The sequence below is a fragment of the Diceros bicornis genome, chromosome 36 (genome assembly GCF_020826845.1).
Source record: "Diceros bicornis minor isolate mBicDic1 chromosome 36, mDicBic1.mat.cur, whole genome shotgun sequence".
Classification (NCBI taxonomy): Eukaryota; Metazoa; Chordata; class Mammalia; order Perissodactyla; family Rhinocerotidae; genus Diceros; species Diceros bicornis.
This window is the reverse complement of record NC_080775.1, coordinates 6,895,412-6,909,664: the sequence shown is the minus strand read 5'-3', so window position 1 is coordinate 6,909,664 and position 14,253 is coordinate 6,895,412. Positions and strand designations below refer to the sequence as shown.

At 36.9% G+C, this 14,253-nt stretch overlaps 1 protein-coding gene across 3 annotated transcripts in view; it reads right to left on the bottom strand.

Annotated features, from left to right (window-relative positions):
* The window catches only part of TASOR2 (transcription activation suppressor family member 2), an 81,412-nt gene that overhangs the window by 63,193 nt on the left and 3,966 nt on the right, over positions 1-14,253 (bottom strand). The window lies entirely within an intron of this gene.

Below are 14,253 nucleotides of genomic sequence, written 5' to 3'. Positions count from 1 at the left end.
AAAAGCATTCATACAGTTCAATAGTTACTTGTGATTAAAAAAAAAATTTAGTGGTAAATAGATTACTTCGAGTGATAAAAGGATATATAGAAAACAGCCTACAAATATAATGATGGAACATCAAGAGTATTCCTTTTAAATTCACTAAGACAATGATTCCTAATAACACCTTGTAAATAATTCTAAGATTTTAGTGGTCAATTCCCTGGCTGAAATTTCCCTTCTCATTTACTGATCACCTTGAGTCTGTCTTCTAGTTGTTTGCTCAAGAAAGGCTCATGTAAAAAAGATCTAGGGGCCGGCCCGGTGGCGCAAGCGGTTAAGTGCGCGCGCTCCGCTGCGGCGGCCCGGGGTTCGCTGGTTCGGATCCCGGGCGCGCACCGACGCACTGCTTGGTAAGCCATGCTGTGGCGGCGTCCCATATAAAGTGGAGGAAGATAGGCACAGATGTTAGCCCAGGGCCGTCTTCCTCAGCAAAAAAAGAGGAGGATTGGCGGATGTTAGCTCAGGGCTGATCTCCTCACAAAAAAAAAAAAAAAAAAAGATCTAAAGCCCCAAATGTTCAAAACTTGCCAAGAGTCTTTACACTCAAAGGACAGCGTGGCAGGACAAAAAAATCCCCCAAGTCCTTAGCTCATACTTTCTTTCCTTGAGTAGCTTGCACGTGGTTCATCTACTGTTTTCTGGTGTTATTTCTGTTCTGCCACCAATCTTTTCCTCATGATAGGACCTTTTGCCAGTCCAAAATTTTTTACCAGAATATCTCAGTGCTACGCCACTTTTCTTTGGAACATGATGCATTCTCTCAATAGGTAGATTGAAATCTTTTTTTATTTAATGAAACACTTTGAATTACACTTTAAGATTATTTGTTTTCCTGCATTGTTTTGAGTTTCTTCCTTGGGGCTCCAGTTCTGTATTCTATATTATTTTCCCACTACTTACTTTTAAAAAATCTTCATTTTCTATTATTCACTTTTCTCATGTCTATCTTTAGTTTTTGTTTTTTTGCATTTTTAATTAAAATTGTGGTAAAATATACACATTATAAAATTTCATATCTATCTTTATGTCCTTTGCAATGGTGCCTAGTTCCCCATATAGTACCTTATAATTTACTGTTTCTGAAATGATTTAATCTTTTTCTTTCATTTCTTTGCTGTTCTTCTAGTTCCCATTTCACAACCTCCTGCTTTCTGGCTGTCTCTTCCTTGAATTCTTATATTTCTGCTTTGTGGTCTGTCTTCATATCTTTTATGATTCATTAATTTATTTTTATTTTTTAATACAACCTTATTGAGATATAATTCACACAGCATACAATTCATCCATTTAAAGTGTACAATTCAATGGCTTTTAGCATATTCAGAGCTGTGTAACCATCACCATTGTCAATTTTAGAACATTTTCATTACCCCAAAAGAAACCCTGTATTTCTTAGCCATGTCCCTCACCCCTCATTGCTCCCTAGCCCCAGGCCTATGCAACCACTAATCTATTTTCTGTCCCTAGAGATTTGCCTATACTAGATCATTTCATATAAATGGAATCATACAATATGTGGTCCTTTGTGACTGGCTTCTTTCACTTAGCATAATGTTTTCAAGGCTCATCCATATTGTAGCATGTACTTCATTCCTTTTTAAGGCCAAATAAATATTCATTTTATGTATATACCACATTTCATTTACCCAACCACCAACTGTTGGACATTTGGGTTGTTTCCACTTTTTGACTATTATGAATAATGCTCCTATGAATAATCGTGTACAAGTTTTTATGTGGACATAGTTTCATTTCTCTTGGGTATATACCTAGGAGAATCGCTGAATCATATGGTAAATTGATGTTCACCCATTTGAGGAACTGCCAGACTATTTTTCAAAGTGGCTGCACCATTTTATGTTCCCACCAGCAGTGTATGGAAAGTTCTAATTTTGCTACATCATTGCTGACACTTGTTATTATCTTTCTGATTATAGCCATTCTAGGAGGTGTGGAAGTGATGTATTAGTTTATTTATTTTTAAATTTATATTGGAATTTTAGGTTACATTTTTCACCTACTTCAAGAGGTCAGCAAGCTTTTTCATACAGGGACAGACGTAAGTATTCTAGAACTGTGAGCCATACAGTCTCTGTCACAAATACTCAACTCTGCTGGTGAAGCACAAAAGCAGCCACAGACAATGAGTAAATGAATGAGAAGGACTATGTTCCAATAAAACTTTACTTACAAAAATACAGTCATGCGTTGCTTAACGAAGAGGACACATTCTGTGAAATGTGTCATTAGGCAATTTTGTTGTTGTGCAAACATCATAGGTTGTACACACCTAGGCTATATGGTACCAATCTTATGGGACTACTATCATATATGTGGTCCCTCATTAACCAAAATATTGTTTTATTATTGTAGGCAATACCACTGGCAGTAGCTTGCCCACCCTGATCTACTTTGCGGCAATATTTTCGGGGTTTTTTTTTTTCATAATCTATAGAAAATTGTGGTTTCCTTTCTTTCTCTCCCTTTAACCTTTTTTTCCTTATATATTTGTATCAGTTAACTGCTTAGTAACAAGCCATCCCAAAATTCAGTGGCTTATAACCACAATCATTTACTATTACTGACACTTCTACAGTGTTGGCTGAATTATGCTCAGCTCAGCTGGGGGAACCTGATCCACATGTCTCTCATCTTCCTTCAACCAATGAGCTAGCAGAGGAATATTTTTCTCATGGAAATGGCAGAGGTGCAGGAAAAAAAATGAAAATATCCAAGTCTTTTTAAGGTTTATTAGGCCTGAAACTGACAGGCTGTCAATATCTACCTGATATTATTGCCCAAAGCAAGTCACATAGCCAAATCCAAAGTCAAGGGGGAGGGAAAAATACTCTTTCCCTTTAGTGAGTGGGACTGCAGAGTCATGGCAGGAATACAAGAAGAAGTAAAGCCCTAAAGTCCATAGTGCAAACAACAGTGGTGATGGTTGCACAACCTTGTGAGTATACTAAACATCAATGAATTGTACACTTTTAAATGGCGATTTTATGGCACGTGAATTATATCTCAGTAATAAAAATATTATGTTAAAAGAACAAAAACCAACCAAGAAAGAAATGCAATCTACCCCAGCATCACTGTATGGATGTTGGGCATATTCTTTTTGTTATTCATATTTGAATGAGATGAATTACCCTGGACCATTACCAGAAGGTTCAGGGTGCAGGTAGGAGATAGAAGAGTTTCCAGGTTTCTTAGCTTAAAGGTTCCCTCCTCTGCTCCCGCATCCAAAGATTGTTTTTTAAAATAATATGGTGGCTTTGTTGCCACTCTTCTTCTCACTTGCAAGTGTAATCTGGTTCAAGAGTGAGCACCTTTACTTCCAGCTTTTGTTTCCTCTTTGAGACCACTGCCACTAACAGAGACAACCCTTGCTTTCCAAGGCCATACAATCACTTCTAGGAGTATTTTGCCAGCATGTTCTAAGATCTCTGGGTCGTCCAGGCACTTTCCAAATCCTTTCTTCCTGCTTTAAGGATACTGTGTGGCTGTTCAGTTTTAACCGAGTACATAGCTATTCTCTCCTAGGATGGGGCTCTCTGCTTCTGGGACTGAATGGTTGCTGGAGATTTCTGAGCTATGCCTCCTCTGCACATCTCTACCTTTCTCATAGAACTATTGGAACTTCCCATCGTGGCTTCCCAGTAGCACCTACATATAATTTAGGGTTTACATGGTTTCTTTTTCTCTTGAATTAGTTCAAAATGTTGTTTGAGAGCTGCCAACCCCCGCTTTCTTCTTTTCAGAAGTAGAGAGATTAAGAACTAATCTGGTCTTGTTCCTTTGGAAACCATGTGGTCAGTCCGGTGCTTTTGTATTGCTCTCCTGTTTTCTTGTTCAGGGCACCAGATGGACCCTTTCAATCCAGAAACTCACATCCTTCAATTCTGGGGCCACAGACGATAGTTTCCTCTTACTGTATTAGATGAAGGACCTCCCTGACTGCTTCTCTAATTTTCTCACCTTTTCATTTTCTAATTCTTGTGACTTTTCTATTTTTCAGGAAAGTTCTTCAACTTTATTATCCAATCCTTGTACCAAATTTTTAAACAAATTTCTGCTGTCACAGAGCTCTTTTCTGTTTTCTGAATAATTTATCTCTCTTTTTAAAAAAATAGAACCTCTTCTTTCATGGATGTAATATCTTCTCTTTTCTCTCTAAAGACACTGTAATTTTCTTTTGTTGATGTTTCTTTTGTTACCTGCAGCAAATCTATTTCTACCAAGCTCCTTTTATTTCCTACTTGTTTACTGCTGTTTGGTCTCTTTGATGTTACAGACTTTCACCACATGGCTGGTGATCCTTGACTGCATTTATGTTTAAGTGCGAGGCACTTAAAGGTGACTGAAGGTTTGGTGCATAAACAGTGCTTCTTGATCAGCAGCGCTTGCTCCCTCAGGTAATCTGATGGTGATGCAACTGTTTAATCAGGTGAACTCCAAAAGCCCATATCTGTTAAATATTTTGCCATTGGTTGTTAAGTTTCCTCAGGAAAAAATGCTTTGATATCTTGTTTAGGGGGAGCATAAGCTTAACTATTAGTTCTGGGAACCACACAGAAAAAGACAGCTCTAGTTTCACTGGTCAGTATGCTGACTTTCACTTAATCCTCATTTCCATTTAGGTGCTTCACCCCTACCTCAGCTGTCTAGAGCCTGCCTAGTTAACGTCTCCTGAGTGTAAACCTTCCATCTTCTGTCAGGGTAGAAGAGAGGTAGTCTCCGGGTGTATAGGGTGGAGAAGGGGATCCAAGCATCAAGATTATAAAAATCATCCATCAATCCTTCTATTTCCTCTCCACCCTGTATTCCTGCCTGGAAAAGTACTTGGTACCTCCAAACCCGGAGCCTTTTCCAGATTCTGTGGTGGGCATCAGCTTGCTTTTTGTTGGCTTACCTCTCTTCAGCCTTCAGCATTCTCTAATCCACTAAGTCATTTATTACTTGACCATCTTCTTTCTAGTTTCACAAATATTTATTTCACCTATCTTCTCCTCTCTCATTCTCTTCATCTTTATGGATTTATATCTTTATTCTTCTATTATAATCTTAGTGGGATTTCTAGAGGGTGTACACAGTTGGACATGTTAAACTAGAAGTGTCCACTTACTCTAAGTTTTAATTTCTTCAATTAAAAAATGTGGAATATACCACCTACTATGGTAGCTACTATTACCATTATTTTTTATTTCAACTTGTATAATTATGAAGACCTCATTTTATTTACTTATGTACTTATCACAGACCTAATTACATATCAAATCTTCAATAAATATGATTAATTTAAAAAGAATTAGCTTTTGGTACATATGTACTCAACCATTTATTCAAATACATAAAAAGTAAAATCTAATATAGATCTTCAATGATATTCTTTCAAAGCACCCTGTTCTTTTCTTTCAGAGTACTTATCAAGATTTATAATTACATATTCATAATTACTTCATTAATGTCTATTTCCCTAATAAACCAAGTCCTGTGAGGGCAGGAACCACGTCTGCTTCGTTTACTTCTGATTAACCAGCATCCAGCCCAATGCCTGGCACACAGTGGGTGTTTATTAAATATGTATTTTGTAACTGAATAAAAGAAGAAATAATACTTATGCTATTTAATCTGTTCCAAAGCTCAGAAAAAGGAATAAAGCCTCCCAATTCTTTTTTACAAAGCAGTCAAATGCTAATATTAAAATCTGACAAAGAAAATCATAAAAAAGGAAACTATAGACCTATCTCTTATGAATATTGATACTAAAATCCTAAAGTATATGCACTGGCAAAGAGAATCCATCAGGATATTCAAATAACAACAGAAATCAATTAGGATTCATTCTAGCAATATAAGAATTGGTTCAATAAATAGGAAATCCATAAATTTAACTAACCCATTTATAGGTCAAAGTAAAAGCATCACAGAGGGGCTACTGGGGTATGGGATGAGGTAGGAGAGCCACATGTCAGACGGTCAAAAGGAAGTTACTATATAATTCTTTCCCAACAGATGCCTTATAATACATAAATTTTGGTTGCTGCACAGTATTTTTTTATTCATACTTTATTATTTTTGCCATACTTAATCTAAAAAACAAACTAAAATGCTCCCAAATAAAAGAACGCTGTTCATTTAACACAGAAGAATGTCCCCCCATAAATTGTTTAGGGGAAAGAAAAGCAGATTACAAAAGAGAAGCATATGTATATATATAAAGTCTTAAAGAACATACAAACATACACTACAATCTAAACAATGATCATCTTCTGCACAACACTCATCAACAGCTGATATTTTTCTTGTTTGATTATCCTCCCACCACTAGATCATTAGTTTCACGAATACAGGGCATTTGTCCTTATCTATGCTGTATCCCCAGTGCCCAGAACAGTGCCTGGTACACAGTAAGGTTTCAGTAAACATTTATGTAATGAATGAATCAATTCTTTTTTCAGATCACTTCATTTCTCTACTTAAAACCTGTCAGTGGCTTCTCACTGCCCTCAGAACACAAGGTGCACTCCCTGCAGTGGCCATGTAAAATCTGGTCCCTGCTTATTTCCTACACCTCACCTTGATCTACCTTCCCCTCATTTACTATGTCCTAAGTTCCAGCTACACTGATCTTTCCGAGTCAAGCTCTGTCTTCTTTTCCGGCCTTTGCATATGTTGTTATTTCTGACTAGAGTGCTCCTTCTCCTGTCCTGCCCATGACTTAGCTCTCTCTCTTCCGTTAGTGAAATCTAGAAGTTATTTCCTCAGATAAACCTTTTCTGATCACCTGACCAAAAGTATGTCTTTTCTTTAAAGCACTCATTACAACAAGCAATTATTTTATCAATTTACTTTTGTGGAGGGTCTATCTTCCCCTAGACTATAAGGTCCATAGAGGCAGATACTCTTTGTCTTGCTCACCAAAGTCCCCCAATGTCCAGCAGAGCTCCAAGTGCCACAGTAGATACTCAATACTTTACTAAATTATCCTTGGGTGGGTCAAGTACAGGCAAAAATAATTTGGCGGAAGTAAAGCTATTTTCATTTTGGAAAAACAGATCTCCCATAGCCCTAAGTAGCAAACAAGCTAGTTTTTTTAAATGAAGACAAGGTAGAGAAAAAAAAGGAAACAGAATTTCCCATAAGCCAAAACAATAATGAAGAGACCCACAAAACAAAGCGTCCCTACTATAAAACTGAAAATACTATAGAATGAGAAATGTACAATTTTCATAAAAATTTTAAGAAATATAAAAATGTTTGCCATATACAAAAGTTTAAATGTTTTTTATGTCAAGATAATCATGCACAGATGGAATGAAAACCAAGGTACCCTTGCTACTATCTGAAGTGCAAAGTCCATTTGAAATCTCTGTCTTACATTTCAAAAGATGACCTAAAATACTGTAAGTCTACACACAGAGAAAAGCTGTAAAAAGTGATGCCATCTCTCCAGCAGGTCTCCAAGGGCTTCCTCACTACCACACTCAGAATCCAACGAGTTAGAAACAAAGGCTCTCCGTAACCTTTAAGCACCGTACAACCGTGTGTGTCCTCATCTGTCACAGCGGCCCCTCCAAAGCTTTACTCCCTAAAGCCCCCTGAAGGTAGGACACGTAGTGTGTCCCTTCTCCCACTCTCCTCTGCACCCAGCGGTCTGGCAGGCAGCTCGCCGGCCAAGTGGGGTGTCCCCGGCAGCAGCGGGGAGCTGGAGCTGGGGGTGCGGGGGCGACCCCTGCTCCTCACCTCATGGTCCGTGGGGGAGGGGGCTGTGCCTCTGTTCAGTCGGACCCGCCGCCCCCTCCCGCCAGCGATGGCCAGTGCGGTGGCCCGGGCGGCGCGGGGCGGAGCCTTTTAAAAGTCAACGAGGGCGGCTGACCGCGAGCCTGGCGCCCGGCCGCACACCCCGCAGACTCTCGTGGAGACTGGGGTAGGGGGGCCGTGGGAGCTGCAGTCTGGTCTGAGGGCTAGACAAGCAAGCAGAGTGCCTCTGCTCTATTTCTGACGTCACCCAATACCCCTACGTGGTTTTATTATTTTACAATGATGGGTCCAAGTTTCAGTTTCCTCGTAGGTCTTGCCAGCTGGTACCCAGTAACCATGCAGGATTGCAAATCCCAGGCATAATCCGAAATCCATGTCTTTTCACTACAGCGACCCCAAGTTATTCTAACTCATTGCCCCTATAAAGCTTTCTCATTACTGACTACGTAAACGCACTGGCTAGGGTTTCATGGGGCTTTGTTGTATAATTTACAAAATAAAAGGCCTACTGAATATGGTTTTGAATACTCCATATATCCCCAAGAGATGCTGATACCAGCACCTGGGGTCAGAATGGGGGTGCCTGTCCCTCCCACTAAGCCACCCAGCCCTAACAAAACTCACCAAAAATAAAACTGAATGGGAAGGAGGGAGGTGAAGTACTTGGCCTGACCTAAGGACATCTTCACTCTTGACTCATGTTTTGTAACCCAAGATATCCACGTGTATCTCCTGACTATATCTGCATTTGCTGGAGGAAAACCTAGAAGGAGATCCTAGAGAATCATTACCACTACTGTGTTGTACATATAGCAAACATATAGGAAAATCTGAACTCACAAAGCAAATTACTTAAACTCATAAAGAATCATATAGATTAATTATGTACTATTTAAAACAGCAAATTCACTTTGGGTATTTAGTATATCCAATGGAAGAGAAATTGCCTTTTTTTTTTTTTAAACATTTTTTTGGGGGATTACATCCATTGTGCAAAATGAGTTATACCTATGTACTATGACTCTTCACTTAACTGTGGCTTACTTACTTTTGGATTTAATATTCAATGTTTGAAGATTGTTTCAACATTCTCAAAATCCAATCTGACTGTAAAAAGTATTTTTGTATATCAAACACATGCTTATAATCTTACATCTATCAAATTTTATTTTCTTTCTTGCTACGCTGTATAAAAAGTCACCAGATTCTTTAGAGAACATACTTTCCATATTCAAGACTATGCACTTTTAATTAGAATCATTTCAAAGTTTATATGGTGACATTTTCAGACATCCCTATAAAGTAACTGACCTATGTTCTGGCTCCTCAACAAACTGAGTTTACTAATTTATGCATTAGCATTAAACTATCAGCCTGCAATGAAATGGCTGCATTGAACTCATTACTATATTTATTACAAGGATACTGTTAAGTAGTTTTGTCCTTCTTACAAGAAAATTCTAAGAATAAATTTCTATCAGGGACAATTACACTTTAAGACCTACTTTGCATTCTTTTGATTATTACATACGAAAAAAGAGAAAGTGATGCCTAATGCATGGCATAACAAAGATGATTTTTTTATTGCCACTATCCCTAGATATGCCTCATCCCAGATTCCCAGGGCAAAGAACAGGCCTTCAATAAAGGCGGCTCACAGAGAAGCAGGGATAACCACAGGGTGAAGCAGGTGCTTCAACTGGTCAAATTAGGCCTCAGGAGTTGGGGTCTCGAATATTCTTTCTCCTAATGAGGGAGCAGGTGTACCCAAAGGTTCTAAACAGGGTCTATTCCACCATGCCAAGGAGGGTAGGGAGTCTTTACACAGAACATTAGCAAGGGATTTATTTCTCCAATTAAGTGTTATTAAAATCTTATTAAGGAAAAACAAAAAGTATGCCCAGACACATTTCTTATGATAAAAGTAGTAATTAAAACAAGAGAAGCCAAATTTAAAAACAAAATCAAAAGGCCAATTGAGCTAATCAATAGAAGAAAAAGCTGGTTGTTTTGGAATAGAACAATCTTTTAGCAAATATAATCCAGAAAAAAAAAAAAATTAAACATCAGGGACAAAAAGGATAATATAACCACAAATATAGGAAAAAGGTTTCTAAAACTATAAATTCTCATACACAATTTATACCAATAAATTTGAAAAATAAAAAAATATAATTTACCAACATTGGTCTAAATGGAACAAACATCTGAATAAACCAATTATGATGAAAAAACTGAAAGAGCAGTCATAGTCCTACTCCTTCTCCCAAAAGACCAGTTCCAGAGTTTTATTCAAGCTTTACTTTTCACTTAACAGATTATCAAAAATCCACAAGTTTGGCAATGCATTCTGTTGGGGAAGTTTGTGGGAAACAAAGTGAAAAGAAAAGCAAAAGACCAGAGGATGGGCCGGCTCCGTGGCTTGGCGGTTAAGTGCGCGCGCTCTGATGCTGGCGGCCCGGGTTCGGATCCTGGGCGCGTCCCGAGGCACCACTTCTCCGTCCAACCCGAGGCCGAGTCCCACGTACAGCAACTAGAAGGATGTGAACCTATGACACGCAACTATCTACTGGGGCTTTGGGGGGAAAAAAATGAATAAATAAAATCTTTAAAAAAAAAAAAAAAAGACCAGAGGAAATATTTACTATTTAGGTTATAAAAGATTTATTTATACACTTAGATAGATCAATAGAATATAAAAATGGTAATTTGCAGTTCAAGAATTATGACTAGCCAACAAACATATTTCAAAACACCTCTAATTTACAGATTTAAGAAGACAAACAACTGCAAGCAAGATAAAGATACATTACATTGAAACAACAGAAAACTAAAGATGCAGAGAAAAATATTAAAGCAGACAGAGAAACAGGACTCGAGAGACTGACAGCTGACATCTCAATAGCAATAATGGAAACCAAAAGACGGAGGAATGATATCTTCAATGTGCTAAAAGAAAACAATTGCCAAACTAAACTGCTATATTCAGCAAATAAATGACAGTGACACAAAGACATTTTCAGGTGAACAAAAACTGAGAAAGTTCATCATCAACAGACCTTCAATAAAAGCTATTCCAAAGGATATACTTTAAGCAGGAAAAAAAAAAAAAAGCCCCTAGATCGATGGTCTAAAAGATAAAAGAAGCAATGAATAATAGGGAAAGTAGTAATAATGTGGGAAATGTAAACAAGCACTGACTGTAAAACACAAAAAATAATTATAAACAGGTCCCCTTCTGTCAGGTGAGAATTTTTAAAAAACAATTAAAATACAAGATAACATAAGTCATGAAGAGGTTGAATAGAGTTAAACTTCCAAGGTTCTCGTATTGTCTAAGGGGAAGGTAAAGATATTGGTTATCTTTAGATTTTGAAAAGTCAAAGATGCATGATATCTCTAGGATAACTTAAAAAGAAAAAAGTATACAATTTCAAACTAGAATATGGGAAAAGTGGGATGATAAAAGATATTAAATCAATATTTTTAAAAATAACAAAAAAGGAGAGCAAAGAAATATAGAACAGCCAGGACAAACAGAAAGCATAAAATAAGAGCAACTGAAGTAAATATAAATAGGCTATATGGCCCAGCTAAAAGTTTAAAATTGCATTAAAAAATTCCAACAGATGATCTCTAAAAGAGACAGATCTAAAACATACAAGTACATATGAATCTACAGCTATCGCAAAATAGTTTAGTAAATGAGAAAAAAAATAAACACAAAAAGAAATATTTGATAGAAATAATCACAAAAGGATTCACTGAAAAGACTAACAACTGATAAACTACAGGCAAGATAAACTAACAGAAAGGGTGAGGGGGAAACAAGAACAGAAATATTCAATATCAAACAACAATAAACAAACACATAGGGACAGAGATTGGATTGGTGGTTACCAGAGGGGAAGGGGGGAGGGAGGAGGGTGAAAGGGATAATTCGGTAGATGTGTGTGGTGATGGGTTGTAATTAGTATTTTGGGGGTGAACATGATGTAATCTATGCAGAAATGTAAGTATAATGATGTACACCTGAAATTTTTACAATGTTATAAACCAATGTTACTGCAATAAACAAAAAATTAAAAAAAAAAATTTCAATATCAGAAATGAAAAAAGGAGACAATTATACATGCTTCAGAATTGAAGACAGTAAAAGGACACTTTTAACAACTCTGTGCCAATAAATACTAAAAATTGAGACAAAATAGACAAAGTCCTAGAAAAATCTAACTTACCAAAACTGGCATAATTTTTTTAAAAAACCTGAGTAATCCTGTTATCACCAGTTAAAAATCTGCTACCAACAAAACTTCAGACCCAAGTGGATTCAACGGTAAATTCTACAACTGGTTATCCACATGAGAATAAAGTTAAATTATATCTATACTCCAAACTACACAAAAAAATTCCAAGTATATAGACATGAAATGAAAACCTTTAAAAATTAAGAACTTCTGCTCATCAAAAACACCACAAAGATAGAGAAAAGGTATTTGCAACCCATTTAACTATCAAAAGATTCAGTACCCAGAGTATGTTAAGAAGTCCAACAACTCAACAGTCCAACAAACCAATAAAAAATAGAAAAATTGACAAGGGATATGTACAGTCAGTACAAAGAAAAAGGCGGGGGGGATGGCCTGCTGGCATAGTGGTTGGGTTCTCGCGCTCCAGCCCAGGGTTCGCCAGTTTAGAACCCGGGTGCGGACCTATGCACTGCTGATCAAGCCATGCTGTGGCAGACTTCCCACATATAAAGTAGAGGAAGATAGGCGTGGATGTTAGCCCAGGGCCAATCTTTCTCAGCAAAAAGAGGAGGATTGGCAACAGATGTTAGCTCAGGGCTAATCTTCCTCACCAAAAAAAAAAAAAAAAATCATCAAAAGAAAAGAAAAGAAAAAGCGGGGGAAGTCTTTTAAACATACAAAAAGACGCTCAAACTCAGTCATCATAAAATGTATATTTAAATAAACTCATACACTTTTCACTTATCAGGCTATCAAAATCTACAAGTTTAGCAATATATTTTGAGAGGGGAGGCTTTAGGAAAACGGTTACTTCAGTATACTGCAGGTAAGAGTGCAAAATCCCAAAGAAAAGCAGTTTAGCAATATTTATCAAAATTTCAAAAGCATTTATCTTTTGACCCAGTAATCACAGTTCTGGAAATTAATAATACAAAAATACCTGCTGACATATAAAATGACAACTCTATAAAGTTACTCCATGCACCACTGTTTTTAACAGCAAAAGACTAGAAACAATCAAATAGTCAGTCTATCTACTATAGACTAGTTAAATAAACTGGTACAGCCACACAATGGAAAACTGTTTTCCTATGCTGTAGAATGAGCATGCTGCCTACACACTGATTTGTGAGGATTTCCAGGCTATACTGGCAACTGGAGAAGAAAATGTAGCATAGCAGAAATTAGAGTAAGAAGGAGGAATAAAAAAAAATATACTGAGGAATGAGTTGGATAGGTACAGGGAAGAAAGATTCTTTTCAATGTATGCCTTTACATATTTCTTAATTGTTTAAATAAATGATTCTAGTAACTTTTTTTAGCAACAGAAAGAGTCTGTCAACTTGTATATATAACATGTTTTTAAAAAATCGTACAAATTAATGAGAAAACAAGCACCCAATAGAAAAAATGGGAAGAACATAAGGAAACATTACACAGAAGAAAACAGACCCTCAATTTCTTTTAAGTAATCAGAGTAATGCAGTTTAAAATCACAATAATATATCACTTTACTTCCACCAGACCGAAAGAAATTAAAAAGTTGGACAATGCCATATGTGGAGAGAATGGGGAGCAAAGGGAGGTTTCATTCACAATCGGTGGAGTATAAGTCAGAACCACCATCTGGGAAAAGTTAGATATTATCTAATGAAATTGAACATGTACATACCCTCCCAATGGATCCACCAATTCCACTACTAATATGTAGTACTGCAAAAGTACTGTATATATGCACTTGGAGATGAACAAGAACGTTTATGGCAGCACTAATTATAATAGCCGAACATTGAAAACAACCAATATATTCATAAAGAATAACATGGATACATATGTAATGTATTCTTGCAGTAGACCATTGTATTTCGGTGAAAATGAATGATTTACAGCGGTGGTTCTCAAAGTGGTGATGATGCTAATATACGTAATTTTTTGATATTATATAATGAAATGTGTCATCTTTTGGGAGATCTACATAATTCAGTGAACTAACATCTACATGACCAATGCATGGGTGAAAGATCCCTTCAAAACGCAAGATAATCCAACGGGCTTTAATGTCACAGAGTTTGAGAAGTTCATTGATATGGTTTCAAATTCTACACTGCAGCTAACTTTTAAGAAACCATTAGGTTTTGAACAGTATTGAAGAAAAATATAACTATTTTAAAAGGTTATTAAAATATTCCTC